At 49.4% G+C, this 15736-nt stretch overlaps 1 pseudogene; it reads right to left on the bottom strand.

The window, feature by feature from the left end:
• The window catches only part of LOC107295307, a 22378-nt pseudogene extending 16846 nt beyond the window's left edge, over positions 1–5532 (bottom strand).
• Positions 5533–15736: the final 10204 nt, after the last annotated feature.

The following is a 15736-nucleotide window of genomic DNA, read 5'->3' on the forward strand; positions in this document are numbered from 1 at the left end:
TCTTTCGTAGTTGATAGGACAACCACCTTCCAGGTTTATTTGCATTACAGAATGTATTATATTTCATATACCTTAAACTAGTTGCTGTCTGGTCTGCTATTAACATATTAAATTGTTCCCTAAGCATAGTTATAGATACTTTTAAATTATTATCCAGCGGGTTTAAAATAAAAGCCTGTTCTTTCAATTTAATCTCCTCTTCTAGCTCTTTTCGTTTTTGAGCTTGCTTTCTCTTATAAGCACTATTCATAGAAATCAAAATACCTCTCATATACGCTTTGCTAGCATCCCAGACTATTGAAATCGGAGTACCTTTGTACATATTCAACAAAAAAAATTCTTTCAATTGATCTTTACACTTCTGCACATTTATATCATATCTAAATAAATTTTCATTCAGTCTCCAAGTTCTTCTCTTCCCTTCTTCACCAAATAGTTCCATCCACACCGGACTATGATCTGACAATGTCCTAGGAAAAATCTTAGCATTCTTCACCCTGGAAAGAAAGTCATTAGTTATCAAAAAAAAGTCAATTCTCGAATAGGATTGGTGCCTATCTGAAAAAAAAGTATAGTCTTTCTCTTCCATTTTCCGTTCCCTCCATATATCTTCTAATTCCAGTTCCTCCTTTAAGTCAAAAAAAGTTTTTGGCAATATTGAATTAAAAGCTTTACAGGAACCTTTCTTGTCTTTTCTTGGATCTAAAACACCATTCCAATCTCCCATCATAATAACTGATTTATAATCCATTTGATTTAGTTTCTGATGTATCAATTTATAAAACTGTTTCTGCTGTTGATTTGGAGCATATAATCCAATGATAAGACATTTCTTCCCATTCAAAAACATTTCAATAAAAACATATCTTCCTTCTGGGTCAGAATCAATCAATTTAGGCAAAAACTCCTTCTTAACATAAATAACTACTCCACCTTTTTTCTGAGGCGCAGGTGCAGTAAAATGTATTCCCAACCGTGAATTAATCAAATACTTTTGATCTTTCGCTGTAATATGAGTTTCTTGCAAGCAGACAACATCATTTTTATGTTGCTTCAAATAGTAAAATATCTTTTTTCTTTTCTGCGGTGAATTCAAGCCATTAACATTCCATGTCAGGAACCTTGCCATCTTTAGTGGCAGAGAGCCTCAGGAACGCCCCTTGCAAATCAGCCATCACTGATCTCTTCGGTCTCGCTCCTCCCACTGACTCTGAACTTACTTGCTGTGCTATGGGTACCACATCCACTTTTTGTTGCTCTCTTTCTTTGCGTCTATGAGCTGCACGGGTCAATCTCTGTGATTTTGGATCATCTTTAATTTCCAAAAGTTGTAACTCAGCTTGAACTTGATCTTGTAAATTAGTAACACTTGATGATGATGTAGCTCCTTGAATAACTTTATCTTCAGGAATTCTTTCCTTCCTAGTACCTTGTGGAGACACTGATGAACCTGCTTTCAAAATTGAGCTGTAGAAATCCCTTGCTTTTGCCACCGTATTGAGCCGATAACGTATACCCATGTAATTGACCATTATTCCAGCTGGTATATCCCATCTGAATTGAATTTGTCTCACTTTCAACTCTTCAGCCAAAAAGGCAAAATCCTTCCTTCTTCTGAGTATCTTGGGTGGTATTTCCTTTAGAATTATAACATCTTGTCCTAAAATTTGAAATCTCTGCTTATAAAAAGCTTGAATAATTTCATTGCGGATTGATTTTCTTGAAAAGTAAATGACAACATCTCTTGGAAGGTTTCTCTGTCTTGCAACCCATGAATTAACTCTAAAAAAGTTTTCCATATCTCTCATAATTTCTTCAGGTTGGCAGGACAAAACCAGGGCCAATTCTGCTGCAATTTCCTCCTCCAATTTTTCTTGGACATTTTCTCTCATCCCTCTTATTCTCAATGCATGTTCCATTTCTCTAAATTGTGACATAAGAATCTCATTCTGAGTTATATCCGCATTCTCTTCCACTTTCCCCAGTCTGATTTCCAAAGTTTCAACATGTTCCTCCACTGCCTCCACACGCCCATCAATGCGTTCTACATGGCCAGCCAAACCTTGCAATGCAAACAATATATCATCTCTCATCTCAACATTTTTTTCTTCAAGTTTCTCCTCAAGTTTCTTTTCAAGCAATTCATCCATTTCACATCTAATCTGTTTGGCAGTGTCCTTCAAGGCATCTTTTAAATCTTTCAATGTTAAGGCTGGAATTGGAGGAGAGGGTGGGGGAGTAGGTTTTGTCTGCTGTGGTGTTTGTACAGCTGGGGAAGAGCTTGAGCTTTTCTGAGGAACAAAAGTTCCCACACGCTTTGAAGTCATTTTACTTTCTCTTATCCTCTTATAATTTAATGTCCAATAAAGTTTTGTGAAAACATCCAACAGAAACAAAAGCAGAAGGCTTGCCCACCAACAACAAAATAACCAAGTCTATTACAATAGGAATCCAGCAGAAAGTAAAAGTAAAATTGAAAGTCTCCAAAAAGTAAAAGTCTCTGTCAAAGAGCAAAACGCCCTTCCGCAGCCATTTTTTTTCTTTTTTAACTTAAAGTATCAATGAAGAAGCATTATTAACTTCAGAGCTAAAGGCTCAGATCGTTTCTTCCAACTTCCAGCCTCCTGGATCGCTCTGTCTGCTCATAAAAGTCTACTCACGATCTCCCAAAAGCAGAGCTTGAATCCGCGTCTGGCTTCGTTCACAGGAACGGAGGCAGCCCGAAGCGCGGAGAAGTCCCTGACTCCGGGGGAACTCACCTTCACCCCCACAGCTATAAAACCGTGAGAGCTAGGGAGTTCTACCCCTATCAGGGAAGCTCCCCCCCTCCCCTTTGCCCGGGGAAGGGGATTCCGAGCCACGGACCAGCTGTTAGACGCTGCTCCTGCAGCTCTTACGCGTCCTCGGGGCAGGCGGCTTGAAGAAAAGCCGCCATCGGCGCCGGGATTCAAACCGGAAGCCCGTCAACTAAGTATTTACGCCTCAAATTGCCCAGCAAGAAATTGGGACCAAAATTCTTGGGGCCTTTCCCCATAGTAAGGATCATCAATCCGGTCACCATAGAACTAAAACTCCCTAGACTTTTAGGGAGAATTCACCCAGTCTTCCATTGCAGCTTGTTGAAACCTTATCGGGGCTCCACTTTAAGACCTCCCCCGAAGAAGGCACTTTGGCCCCTTGTAGTTGCGAGACAGACCCACTATGAAGTGAAACATATTCTTGACTCTAGAATTTTTAAAGGGAAATTGTAGTACCTAGTACAATGGAAGGGATACCCATTGTCTGAAGCCACCTGGGTGAAATCCAGTGAGGTGAAAGCTGACAGGCTCGTCAAAAGGTTTCATGCAAAATACCCCAACAAACCAAAAACTAATAATTAACATATGCTTTTGTTTACATTACAGGATCTGTCCTTTTTGTAAGGGGGGCCCGGATGTCAATGCTGCTAATATTGAATATTCTTGCTTTGACAAAATATACAGAACTGCCTGGTATTTTTAGAGTTAATTCAGATGATGGTGGGGGGGAGGAGAAAGATAGGACTGTGCGCGGGAAGTGAACGGAAGTGAATCTTTCCCCTACAAGTTAATTGGAAGGTGTGAATCATGACCCCAAAATAGGGGAGGGGAAATGCCTGGAATGTTATGTGCAAAGGGAAGGGAAATTCAGATCTTGGCATCCATCATGCCGTGCTGACACGTCTCTGCCAATAAAAGTTTTTTTAGGTTAAACCATGCCTGAAAATTCTTTGAAGTGTTTCATTAGTCAGACACATGACATCTTTTTGATCTTCCACTTGGTGCAGAGTTTGTCTCCCAGTTGATGTCAGGGTAGTTAAAGTCCCCCATTACTATTGTCATGTGCTTCCTACATACCTTAGTTAGCTGACTAGCAAAAAGTTCATCTATTTCCTCTGTTTGGTTGGGTGGCCTATAGTATACACCTATGGCAATGTCATTTCCCCCCCTTTTATATTGACCCAAATGCATTCAAGACAGTTTTCATCATTGTTGTGCTTTATTTCTATAGAGATGTAGTTATTTCTTATATAGAGAGCAACTCCACCTCCTCTTTTATTTGGTCTGTTTCATGGAACCTTTTAACTCCGGCCACAATGGCCAGAGCCTCCTTGTCCATTTGTGCGTAGTTGCGCTCTGCAGACGATAGGGTCCTGGAGTAATACGTGATGGGCTTCTGCCTCCCAACAGCCATTAAGTGGCTTAACACAGCCCGAACCCCATACGGGGATGCATCACACGCAATGCAGACAGGCAGCTGCTCATTGAAATGAGTGAGAACTGAGTTCGACAACAGCAGTGATTTGACTGCTTTGAAGCTACTCTCGTGGACACTGGTCCACTGCCACTGAGCTTGTCTATCCAAGAGCTGGTGTAATGGCTCTGCCACTGCAGCCTTGTTTGGGAGGAAGGCATGGTAAAAATTCAAAAGGTCTAGGAAAGCCTGAAGCTCTCCCTTTGACTTCGGCCTTGGGGCCTGCTGGATTGCTTTTAATTTGGATTTCGCCGGATGAATGCCTTCGGCATCGATGCGGAAACCAAGGAACTCGGTTGACTCTACCCCAATCTTGCACTTTTCTTTTTTTAGTTTAAGTCCCGCATCGCGGAACCGCTGAAGGACGGCCTTAAGCCGTTCAGCCAGAATCTCAACCGATTCCCCAGCAATGAGGACATCATCAAAGTAGGGGCAAACCCCTGGAATTCCCTTGAGCGTGTGCTCCATCACTCCCTGGAACAACCCTGGGGCTACACTCACCCCGAACTGTAGGCGCTTAACCTTAAAAGCCCCCCTATGGGTGACAATGTTCTGGGCTACTGCCGTGGTCTCGTCCACAGGCAGTTGTTGATAGGCCTGTGCCAAATCTAATTTGGCGAACACACGGCCTCCTTGCAATGACGCCAAAATATGGCTGACAACTGGCACAGGGTACGTGTGCTGTTGAAGTGCCCTGTTGAGGGTGCACTAATAGTCAGCGCATATTCGCACTTCCCCATTGGCCTTTAATGGCATTACTAAGGGGGTCTCCCACAACCCACTGTCTACGGGCTGCAATACCCCTTGTTCCACTAGCTTATCCAGCTCTGCATCGATTGTGGGTTTTAACGCGAAAGGCACTCTACGAGGCTTGATCCGTATTGGAGTTACCATAGGATCAAGCTTGAGGGCGATCGAAGGACCCTTGTACTCCCCTAGACTAGAACTGAAAACATCCACGAACTCTTGGCAGACTGCAGACAGATCTGCCGCTTGTGTTCGGTGAATGCCGGTTACTTGAATGCCCAATGCATCAAACCAATTGAGCCCTATGAGGCTCGTGCGTTAGCCTTCCACCACTACGACATCTAGTGGCCCCTTGAACCCCTTGAATTCCACCAGAAGTGTGGCTTCGCCTTTGACTGCCACTTGGGAGTTTTGGAAGTCTGTGAGTAGTAGATTAGATGGCCGGAGCTTGGCCCATCTGTTGCTATGATGGCATAGGTGCCTGAATGTTCCTTGTGAAATGATGGACATGGCTGAGCCCGTGTCCAGTTCCATCTTGCATGGAACTCCCTGAAGCTTGACCTGTAGTCTAAGCTTCTGCTTTAGGGGGCGATGGGCACCAGTGCGGAATACTCTCCTCCGGCTGGAGCAGAACCCTAATCGGTGTTGACCCGGGGCCCCGGTACCTCTCCTGAATGCGTCTTCTTTCAGGCGGTCCCTCTGATGACCTCGGCAGACGGCAGCGATGTGGCCTGGTTTGCCACAGGCCCGGCACGTTGCAGTTCGGAATCAGCAATCCGCACGTTGATGGCAGCCTCCGCAGCCCATGCATCTAAGGAACGGGACTGCCTTCTCAGCTGGCTGCAGTTCCTTCTCCGGGTGCTTTCGTAGCTGGTCGACTTCGTAGTCTGAGTCGGTGTCTTCCATCCGCTCAGCGTCCTCGTGGTGGACGGCTTCGGTGCTTGGCGCGCTTTTGGAGGGCCGCAGAGCTTTAACGGCCCCTCCGGCGGCTTCGTCCACCATGTCCTCCTTCAAGGCCTCTTGTAGCGAGAGAGTCTCCTTAGCGAACAGTTTTTGTTGGAGCTCTCGATTCCGGAGTCCGCAGACTAAGCGGTCTTGTAGTCTCTCCTCCAAATCCGTGAAATTGCAGAGTCGGGACGCTTGATGAAGAGCGGCAATGAATTCTGTTGCAGACTCACTGGGTTGTTGCTCCCGCTGCTCAAAAGCGTGCCTCCATGCTATAACGGATAACTTGGGCTCGAAGTGGTCTCGGAGCTTTTTTTCCAAGTCCGCGTAGGTGACCGACTCGAGCAGCGCCGGGGCGACCAGGTTCTCTGCAATGTCAAAGGTGGCGGGACCACACACGCAGAGGAGTGTCACGGCCTTCAATCCATCTTCGGTGACCTGGTTGGCGCAGAGGTAATTTTCGACACAGGAGATGTAGGACGCCCATCTCTCCGGGTGAGTTACGTAAAATTCTTCGAGCTTCCCGACCTTCGCCATGGTGGTTTGTTTCTTCGTTCAATGCCTTGCGCTGCTGGCTTCTGTGTAGGCCCTAGGACGGATCCTTAGGGTGTGGTGGTCTCCAGCATGGCTTGCTGGCAGACCGAGGGGGGGGCAATACATTACACATTCATTGTCTGTTCTCTGTCTCACTGTAACACACTCCAGTTTCACAAGGAAATATAGAAACTGCAAAGCACAAATTGTGGCTCATTATCCTGTTTTGACTTAAAGAGGCCATGCAGAAAGGCAGAAGGCAGAGGAAATGCTGCTTTGCCAAGGTCAGTTTGCAAACGGCTGCTCCACTTGGCCCAGTAAGAACAGCCCACAATGCTGAGTTCTGCAGATCTCCGGAAGGTAAGCAAGGGATTATGAGAGGTGGAACAGGGGAGGCCCAGTGTCTTTGGGGACCTGGCATGGCAAGGATTGGGGGGAAGAAGAGATAGATGGGCATGTATAAAGTATAGCTGTTGTTAAATTCCTCACAACTGATTAGCACTGGACAGTCTTTCATTGCTTTGCCAGATGTTTGTAGCATCTGCATATATTTTCTCACAAAAAGATTATGCTTATAATCAGGCTGAAGGGGCTTAGCAGAAATCTGCTCACTATCACAATACAGGGCACAAAAGTTGACATTATAGTGTTGAAAACTGAAGGGGTTTCTTTCATAATTTGAAAGAACAGCATTGTCCACAAAACCAAGCACTAATTGCTTAGGTAGCTGTCCCAGAAACAGGTTTTCCTGATTACACACAAGGCTGCCTGCAGGCATGTCAAACTGCCGGCCCATGGGCCGGATGCAGCATACTGAAACCGCACCCAACCCCATTGCCGGCAATGTGGAAAAAGTCGCAATACGTCACACGACATCACATAACGTCGCGGGTTTGACATGCCTTCATCCGAAATGTTCAATTGGGTATTTGGCATTGGAGGTAAGCAAGGCTTCTGTGTACCCTAAACGTACACCAGCTGATAGCTTTACACATTTACACAAGAGAGACACTGACAGGATCTGCACTTTGTAATTCTCATTGCTGTCCTTCATTGGTGCTCAATGAGCTTGCTTGTTTTGTTGCAGACGTTTCATTACCCAAACTAGGTAACATCATCAGTGCTAGTAAGGAGTGTTGTTTGCTGTCAGTTTATATGCTAGTGGTTTGCCTGTGTCAGTGTTGGAGGGGGTGGTCTTAGAGATTCTTTGATTGGGCTGTTTGCTGTTTATTTCTTTGGCAGTTTCTTGATTGGGGTATTGTCTACTTGATTGTTTATCTGATGTTAACCTTGGAGATAATCTATGCTGATCTGGGTGCTGATTGCTGGTGCAGAAGTGCTTGGGTCTTTTTGTTCCTTTTTGGGCTGGGTGATAGTCTCTTTTGCATAGTCTATAGATGTTGTTAACGTCAAAAGGTTTCATGCGAAATACCCCAACAAACCAAAAACTAGTCATTAACATATGCTTTTGTTTACATTACAGGATCTGTCCTTTTTGTAACGGGGGGGCGGATGTCAACGCTGCTAATATTGAATATTCTTGCTTTGACAAAATATGCAGAACTGTCTGGTACTTTTAGAGTTAATTCAGTTAAGGGAGGGAGGAGAGAAAAGCCCCCGAAAGGGAGCGGAAGAGAACCTTTGCCCTTCAAACTAATTGGAGAACGTAAATCATGACAGCAAAATAAGGGAGGGGAAATGCTAGGAAAAAATAACTGCTCGGTGGGTGGAGATTTCAGATCTTAGCATCCCTTTTATCATGCCGTGCCGACAATTTGTCACATGAATAAAAAGACTTTTTAGGATAAAATGTCTGGAAGTTCTTTGAAGTGTTTCATTAGTCGGAACCATGACACGGGGGGGTTATGGGGTACAGTAAAGGCCCTAGCGAAGGCCACGGCAGACACAAAAGCACAGGCCGATAAGAAGAGGGGGCCCCACAAGCCATTCCAGGTGGGCGACCAGGTATACCTGTCGACCAAATACCTATGCCTGGGAGTGCCCTGTAAAAAGCTGGGGCTGAAGTACTTAGGGCCCTTCCAGGTTGTCCAGGTCATCAACCTGGAAACCATGTGGTTGCGGCTACCCCGATTCGTGGGGAAGGTACACCCAGTATTTCACAGTAGCCTGCTAAAGCCGGCAGGGGGTTCCCCAAGTAGGCCCGTGGGTGAGGCACCGGGTCCGGTCTCTGGGGAGCACTTTGAAATACAGGAGGTCCTACAATCCCGGACCCGTCGGGGACAGGTACAATATTTGGTCTGGTGGAAGAGGTACCCCCTCTTGGAGGTATCGTGGGTGAGGGAGGAGGACGTCCACGCACCACGACTACTGCAAACATTTCACCGCCGATACCCTGGGAAGCCAGGAGGCGGGCCTGTCCGCCAGGGTGAACATACACTTATATGTGTTCTGTCCCAGCCTACGTCTGTCTTTGTTGCGTCACAAAAACAAACCCCTTTTTAACAGTAGGCTGGGAAAACCAACCCATTTTTATTACAAAAACAGTCCTGATACGTTTGCTCAAAAACAAAAACAACAGAATACTTTTCCAACAGATAATTGGTTAAAAAATCAGACAGAGCAGGAGTTTAAAAAAAACATTCATCGGTAAAACAAACAGACCATGATCCCTGGAGGTTCTTACAAACGGTTGCCTTCAACAACCAGCACCGCCCACACCTCCTCTTTTTATACAGCAGTTCCAAGGCGTTGCCTCTCAGTGCCTTCTCCGTTTTCTCTGGAGTTGTCCCATTGACTGCTGTTGATTTACTCTTGCTAATTGCCTGCACGTGCGAGCATCAATTAGCAAGTCCATCAGGTGTGCGTCGTCTGAGTCTGACTCAGTCCCCTCACACAGCTGAGCTTCATCAGAAACACGACTGGAGGGGCCAGGCTCTTCATCAAGCCGTGAGTCTTGTAATTCATCAGAGCCTCCCTCTGACCCTGATGGCCCTTCAAATGCCTCCTCCACCTCCTCCTCAGATTCCTCAGACTCAGCTGTTGGGAACACAGGCTGGCACGGAATCACGACACTATCCCGCACCGCAGGGCCCTTCCCCCGGGTCTGCCGATCCGGGTGCGGTGGGGATGGGAATTGGTCATGAAAGGCGGTCACCAAAGCAGGAGCATGAACGGTGGTCGCATCCTCCCAGGTGAACTCCTCCAGTCCGTAGCCTTTCCATTCAATCAGGTACTGGAAGCGGCCTTTCACCCAACAGGAGTCCCGAATGCTGGCAACCTCGTACTCAGGAGCACTGTCTCCATCACGTTGTTCCGGTGGGGGAGGTTCGGCTCGGCGGAGTGGACACGCCGGTTGCTCAGGGACCAACAGAGAACGGTGAAAGACTGGATGTACCCGCAGGGAACGTGGCAGAGTTAAGCGATAGGCGACCGGATTGATGACAGCCTCGATTGGGAACGGTCCTACATATCGGTGGTCTAATTTCTTGGCTGGCCGGGTTGATGGTAGGTTCCTGGTGGACAGCCATACCCGATCTCCCACCGTTAGTGGAGGCGTATCCCGCCTCGACCGATCAGCAAACCTTTTGTAGTCAGCCTTGGCCTTCTCCAACTGTCGCTGCACCAATCGATGGATCACCTGTAACTCTGCCATGTAGTCGTTCGCTGGTGGTCCCGGTGCGTCTAGTGGGGAAAGAGGGAAAAACCGAGGGTGATAGCCCACATTGGTTAAGAATGGTGTCATCTGCGTGGAGGTGTGCTGTGAGTTATTGAATGCAAACTCAGCCACCACCAGATAGTACACCCAATTGTTCTGCTGCTGATTGACATAGCAGCACAGATATTGCTCCAGGATCCCGATGACCTTCTCGGTCCATCCGTCAGTTTGGGGATGATGTGCGGACGAGAGGCAGATCTTGACATCCAATGCCTGCATCAACCCCTGCAAGAAACGGGCTGTGAACTGGGCCCCTCTATCGGACACGACCCTATCAGGAAGACCATGCAGCCGGAACACCTGCTGGATGAACATGCGACAGGTGGCGCGGGCAGACGGCAAGCCACGGCATGGGATGAAATGCGCCATCTTGGTCAGCATGTCCACCACCACAAACACCGTCGTGAATCCAGAAGACGGGGGTAAGTCCGTCAGGAAGTCCATGGACACAGCCCCCCAGGGTCTTTTGGGTGTCAGCAAGGGCTGCAGTAGTCCGGGTGGGGCCCCTGTCGCTGACTTGGCCTGCCTACATGGGATACAAAATGAGACATAGGTCTGGACGTCGTGTTGGACTCGGGGCCACCAGAAGGTACGGGAGACCAAGTTCAGGGTCTTGAACAGGCCAAAGTGCCCCGCCGCTGGATTGTCGTGACACTGGCTGAGGATGAGTCCCCTGAGCGGCCCTCCAGGAACATAGAGCCGATCACGATAGTGGAGGAGTCCATCCGTGACTGTCCATGGGGAATTGGGCCCCACCTCCTCCTTTCGCTGAGCCACCCAACCATCCTGCTGCTGGGCCTCCCGAATCCGAGCCCGTACATCTATTGGCTCCCGCACCGCAGCAAAAGACTCGATAGGGAGCACTGTCCTGGGCAGAAGCTTGTCTTCTGCTCGGGAATATTCAGGCTTCGTGGACAGAGCATCCGCTCTTTGATTGTGACCGCTGGGTACGTACGTCACCCGGAAATTAAACCTCGCAAAGAAGAGAGACCACCGGATCTGGCGTTGGTTCAATTTCCGAGCGGTCTAAAGGTTTCCAAATTCTTGTGGTCCGTCTGGACCTCGATTTGATGACGCGCCCCTTCCAGATGATGCTTCCAGGCCTCGAACGCCACTTTAATGGCCAGTAGCTCCTTCTCCCAGATGGTATAGTTGCACTCCGCCGGATTCAATTTCCGTGAATAGTACGCGCAAGGGAAGAGGGCACCGCTGGGCATCGTCGCCTGAAGTAACACCACCCCAATGGCAATGTCGGAGGCATCCACCTCCACGACAAACGGCCATTGTGGGTCAGAATGCTTCAGGATGGGCTCCTTCATGAAGGCTTCCTTCAAAGCCTGGAAAGCCCATTGTTCTGGAGCATCCCACTGGAACCGAGTCTTTTTATGCAGGAGCTGAGTAAGGGGGGCTGTCATGGTAGCAAACCTGGGGATGAAAGTCCGATAATAGTTGGCGAACCCAAGAAGTCGCTGGACATCCTTCACACGACGTGGGGGTTGCCAACTCTGCAGAGAGTCGACCTTACTCGGCTCCATGGCAATGCCCTCAGGAGAAATGCGGTGACCCAGGAACTCGATAGTCATCTGGTAGAACTGGCACTTCTCTAGTTTGGCATATAGCCGATGTTCTTGGAGCCGCTGCAGGACCTGACGGAGATGCTGATGGTGCACCTCTTGCGATGGGGAGTAGATCAGGATGTCGTCCAAGTAGATCACGACAAACTGATCTAACAAGTCCCGGAAGATGTTGTTCATAAAGTGCTGGAACACGGCAGGGGCGTTGGTCAGGCCGAATGGCATCACCGTGTACTCGAAGTGCCCGTACCAAGTACCAAACGCCGTCTTCCACTCATCACCCGACCGAACTCTGACAAGGTTATAAGCTCCACGCAAGTCCAGTTTTGTGAAGATCTTTGCCTCACGGAGCCGGTCCAAGAGTTCGGGGATGAGGGGCAGCGGGTATCGGTTGCGCACTGTGATGGCATTTAATTTCCTATAATCACAGCAAAGCTGCAATTCACCGGACTTCTTCTTGACAAAGAGCACAGGTGCAGACACTGGCGAGGACGAGGACCGAATAAAACCCCGAGCCAAATTCTTGTCCAAAAAGTCCCGCAACGCGGCCAACTCGGGGTCCGACATGGAATACAAACGCCCCACTGGGAGAGGTGCATCAGGGACTAAGTCAATGGGGCAGTCATAGGGCCTGTGCGGGGGCAATTGATCCGCCTCAGTCTCGCTGAATACATCAGCATAATCTGCCAATTCAGAGGGTAAGGAGACCCCCATGGGCCCCTCTACCTGACCGGCACAGATGTGGCAGGTGTGATCCACGCACTGTAAGCTTGGAAAGGTGACCAAGTTCTGTGACCAATAAATCTGTGGGTCATGCACCCAGAGCCACGCCAGTCCCAAGACCACGGGGAAATGCAGGTCTGATGTGATATAAAACTGGATGGTCTCCTCATGTGAACTGATGGCCATACATATCGGTTGCGTGGCGGCCTTAATTGGCCCAGACAGGAGCACTCGACCATCAATGGTCTCCACTAACATCGGCGGATCCACCGGACATTGGGGAATCGCCCATTTAGCCACAAATGCTGCATCCATAAAGTTCGTCGTGGCCTCAGAGTCAATCAAGGCATGGACGGGAATCCCGTTGGGCAACCTAGGGAGAATCAGGCGCGCCTCCAAAATCAAATGCCTTGGGGGTCCGTGGGCAGCATCTGAAGGGTGTGGCTCGGTGTTGCGGGATGCCCGACCCAAAAGGCCTTTCAGGTCGGGCGTGTGCCGTTTCCCGACAGGGGAGCAGATGGCAGTCTCGGAACAGGCTCTGTCACAGACGCCCCTCGTCACTTCTTGGGGCAGAAAGCGGCCAAATGCCCAGGGTCCCCACAGTAAAAACACAACGCCCCCCGAACGTCGCCTGTTCATCTCTGCCACCAATAGGCGAGGTCTGGCAGCACCTAACTCCATTGGCTCCTCCCTCTGGACTGGGCTCTCACGCACAATGGGGGCAGTACGGGTCTCTGGGGTGGCACGGCGACTCCTTCGCTGCTGCAGCCAGGCGTCGATCCACAGACAGAGATGAATGAGCCCATTAAGGTCCGGGGGAACATCAACACGGGCCAGCTCATCCAGCATCTCCTCCGACAATCCATCCTGGAAAGCGTCCACGAGCGCAGCCTCATTCCAGGCTGAATCCTGGCTAAGCAGCCAAAATTCGCTGATATAGCCCTGCAGGGGGCGTCGGCCTTGCCTCAGAGCTTTCAAATGCCGGGTAGCTGTCTGGGTCTTGATGGGGTCCTCATACATCATCCGCATGTAATCACAAAACCCCACAAAGTTGTCCATCAATGGACTAGGTTGGGCTAGCAGGGGTGTGCCCCAACGAGCTGCAGAACCAGAGAGCAGGCTTATCATAAACCCCACTTTATCCCAGTCAGTGGGGAAATCATCTGCTTTCACACTGATATACAGGTGGCATTGTCCCATGAAAACAGGAAACATGTCTGGGTTACCGTCAAATTTGTCCGGCCTCACCACTTGGCATTTTCTCCTGGGTGGTGGTGGAGCAGCGGGAACATGGGCAGATAGCTGAGCAACTTGGGCAGATAACAAAGCCAGCTGCTGGGAGAGCTGGGCGTTCTCAGCACGTAGCTGCTCCATAATAGTAGGGGGTTAGGCTGAAGGCTAACTGTTCTGTCCCAGCCTACGTCCGTCTTTGTTGCATCACAAAAACAAACCCCTCTTTAACAGTAGGCTGGGAAAACCAACCCCTTTTTATTACAAAAACAGTCCTGATACGTTTGCTCAAAAACAAAAACAACAGAATACTTTTCCAACAGATAATTGGTTAAAAAATCAGACAGAGCAGGAGTTTAAACAAAACATTCATCGGTAAAACAAACAGACCATGATCCCTGGAAGTTCTTACAAACGGTTGCCTTCAGCAACCAGCACCGCCCACACCTCCTCTTTTTACACAGCAGTTCCAAGGCATTGCCTCTCAGTGCCTTCTCCGTTTTCTCTGGAGTTGTCCCATTGACTGCTGTTGATTTACTCTTGCTAATTGCCTGCGCACGCGAGCATCAATTAGCAAGTCCATCAGGTGTGCGTCGTCTGAGTCTGACTCAGTCCCCTCACACAGCTGAGCTTCATCAGGAACACGACTGGAGGGGCCAGGCTCTTCATCAAGCCGTGAGTCCTGTAATTCATCAGAGCCTCCCTCTGACCCTGATGGCCCTTCAAATGCCTCCTCCACCTCCTCCTCAGATTCCTCAGACTCAGCTGTTGGGAACACAGGCTGGCACGGAATCACGACAATATGATTGTCCTTGCCTTCCAGGTGGAGCCCTGGTAGAGGGAGCCACCTGTCAAGCCCCGTGGGCTCAACATTCATAGGAGGGGGGGGACCCAAGCAGCCGGCCGCAGAAGCAAGCAGCCGGCTGCTGGAAACGCCGCACAGGAGGAACAGCTGTCCTGGCCTGCACAGCAGCCTACCAGGTGGCGTGAGAGGCTCCGGCGTCATCAACTCCACAGGGCAACTGGGCGTGGACCGTGGACATCGGCAACGCGCACCAGAACTGCCCGTCGGCAACTAGTTGGGTTGGCTGGTCGGCACTCTGTCATAGCCACCTCTGGTGGCAGCGGGGGTTTCTTGGCACTGCAGGACGCGGCGTGGCGACGTCGCCAACGGGCAGGGCATCCCGTGGAGGCTCCACAGCCTGCGGCTTCTGCGGCGGTGCCCAGAGCAGCTTACCGGCATGCGGGAGAGCCGGAACAGCCTAGGAGTCCGGATTGGTGGCACAGGGTGCAGGATGCGTCCATCGGCGGCAGGGAGTCGGGTGACACCATTTCAGGCCAGAGCAGCCCGGAGCCGTCGGAACACAGAATGGCAGGGGGGAGGCTAGGTGTTGGAATGCGGCTTTTTACCTCCGAAGGCCGGATGCTGGCTTGCTGATTGGGGGCGGAACTGCAGGGTGGGGGAGGCTATGTAAAGCGCTGGGAGCAGATCACTCCCAGCACTGACTTTATTATTGCACAGAATAAAACTGCTTGTCAACTCGTTCCTGCGTTCCTGGATTTGTTCCCACGGATGAAGAAGGACGTCTGACAGTACATAGATGTCACCCACTATCTGTGGATTTAGGATGTCTGTATAAATATATAGTGTGTTGAATCCTCCTGTAATATCTGCGAAAAAGTTGGCTTTTTTGGTACGGACTTGGTGCTGTACAGTATGCCTAATATATTCCCAAACTTTCCACTGCAAACAAGTACCTACCTAATTTGGGGGAAGTACAGGCCTTCCTTCCTTCCTTCCTTCCTTCCTTCCTTCCTTCCTTCCTTCCTTCCTTCCTTCCTTCCTTCCTTCCTTCCTTCCTCCTTTCCCTGCTTCTCATTCCCATTTATTTTCTTCCTCCACGCTCAGGAAGGGATGATGGGAGGGGGAAAGATTGCCAGTGCTGCCAGTGGCCATGCTGCTGCTGGCTGTAGCTATCACATGAAGGCAGGGGCAGTCCCAGTAAAAGGGAAGCCTTGGGGCCGCAAGGCTAGG

This window comes from Protobothrops mucrosquamatus, unplaced genomic scaffold (assembly GCF_001527695.2).
Source record: "Protobothrops mucrosquamatus isolate PMUCROS unplaced genomic scaffold, P.Mucros_1.0 scaffold2295, whole genome shotgun sequence".
Lineage (NCBI taxonomy): Eukaryota > Metazoa > Chordata > Lepidosauria > Squamata > Viperidae > Protobothrops > Protobothrops mucrosquamatus.